This window comes from Octopus bimaculoides, chromosome 1 (assembly GCF_001194135.2).
Source record: "Octopus bimaculoides isolate UCB-OBI-ISO-001 chromosome 1, ASM119413v2, whole genome shotgun sequence".
NCBI lineage: Eukaryota > Metazoa > Mollusca > Cephalopoda > Octopoda > Octopodidae > Octopus > Octopus bimaculoides.
The window spans coordinates 25,672,884-25,675,170 of NC_068981.1; positions in this window are offsets into that span (position 1 = coordinate 25,672,884).

Below are 2,287 nucleotides of genomic sequence, written 5' to 3' on the forward strand. Positions count from 1 at the left end.
CTACTAACTATCGACGCAAAACTTTGTCCTTATGCTGCAAACAAGGGAGTTAATGCCCCCACTCAGACTTAAATGATATATGCGGACCAAAGTTTTCTGGGTTATTTCGCTTCATCGGCATAGGATAACCGTTGGCTAGAGATGGCAGCACTAAGTCTTGCTTGAAGCATATAATTTTAAATTGACATACTGTTAATGAGCTCGTAAGGAGAAAAAAAAAACAATTTCTTTTAAGTCTCTGAGCGAGAAATAAGTTGTAACAGTATTACAGAGTACAATCTATTTGCCAACGTAAAGTGGCAGTCCTGATTCAGACAATCTTACTACATTTTTTAGCCCCGTGGAAAAGATGTTCTTTTCCACGGGGCAAAAAGTTGGTAACACTGTCCTGATGAGGACTGCCAGTTTACGCTGGCGAATAGACTTTAAATCCTAAATTTTATTTTAGAATTCATGGGAGCAACTGTCTTTGAAGACTCAAACTCTCGTTGAATGCTCGTTGAATGCTCGTAATGAGGAGCAGATAGACAGACGACAACTGATTAAAGGGTCCTTTATCTGACATAAATGGGAACAAAGGAGACAGCAAAAATCCTAAAACTTTGGTTGTTTCGGGAAATTTATTAAAATGTGAATAAAATACATACTAATATCTATTTGTGTACGTAATCCCATTCTTCAAATATAATAAAATATTTATGTTTCGAAATCTCTATTTTTATGATGAGAAGAATTGTTTCAATTGCTTTTGCCTAACTACTTTCATAATTAGTAAAATTCCTGCCCAACAACAGCAATTCACTATTTTGTGAATTAAAAAGTATCTGCCTTTCATGATCCGTATTCGTTTCGGATGAACTGTTCTGGACATTTCTGACTCATCTGTCGGCAATTATTAGGAAATTTAACGACACGATGCAGAGAGATTTACAAGCTGGTAAATAAATACGACAAAGACATATATCATACGATTGCCGACTGATTTCGACTGGATATCACCTGATTTTTCATTAATCGACTGTTTTTCTCTGTATCCTTGACCTCTGCCTGTCATTGCATTTATTTACCTCCATGAATACATATTCGTTTGAAATAATTTTTATCTATTACACATACGCAAGCATCCTTTGAGTTACGATAGCTTATATTACGAATTTTCATAATTACAAAGATTGTAATAAAGATAACTAATTTCGAGATGCAATCTTTAATTTCGCATTTAGGATAATTTTAGACAATTTGAAAAATAGATTTTTTAAAACCCCAAACGCATTTGTGAGTGTGTTAGCTCAGGTCAAAGGATAGCTTAAAATTCTGGAGAACTATGACAATTATATTTTCACACGTACATGTATGTATGTTATGTTTGTGTGTATGTATGCATGTATGCATCTCTTTCTCACTCTCACACTATGCATGTATATATATATATATATATATATATCAATATATATCAATCGATATTTTATATTTGATTACACACCTTGTAGTATGCAGTTTAAAGCCCGTACAAAGTATCCAACAACCTCATGTCATTAATTGTTTAGATGTAATCGCCACTAGTTTTACTTCAGAAATTCCTTTGTGTTTGTAGAGTTTATTAAACATAAGTGATAAGAATGGAATTCATGTGAATCTTTATTATTCATGACGATCCTTTCGACACACAATGCACTGGCTTCTCTTTTACTGCATCTCCTCACGTTGCATCAGTGCACAATAGGTCGAAACATTTAAAGTTTAACATTTAAAGACACACATCACTGATCTCGTAAGGAGAAAAAACAATTAGTTTTAAAATTTATCTATTGCCAGCATATTGAAAAATATTTTTAATACGAAAATTATAAACAACACATAAATAAATGTAATATAAAAAAAATTCCTATGCAAAATATGCCGAGAAAATACACTTTAAATTGTCAATAACCATATATAATTCATCACTAAAAGCACTCGTTTCGAAGCAAGAATACAAAAATTTCTAAAAAATTCCGTTGTTACCGAATCGGTCAGATTTCTGAGTTAATTCATAAGACCTTTTCTCGCCATTAGCGGTAAATACGTTAAGAAATAAATGAAATACTTATTTGTACGCATGGAACAAGAATACGCATTGACATGAGTATATTTAACTTTGGACACTGACGAAATTTTTTGAAAATTTTATCCTATATTAGAGGTGAATTTAATAGCATTCCCTTCCGAACTGTCTCTTATTCTCTGTGAATTTTCAGTCTGATGATACATGCCTCCAGGTGTGGTGCAAAATTTCTATTTGGATGGG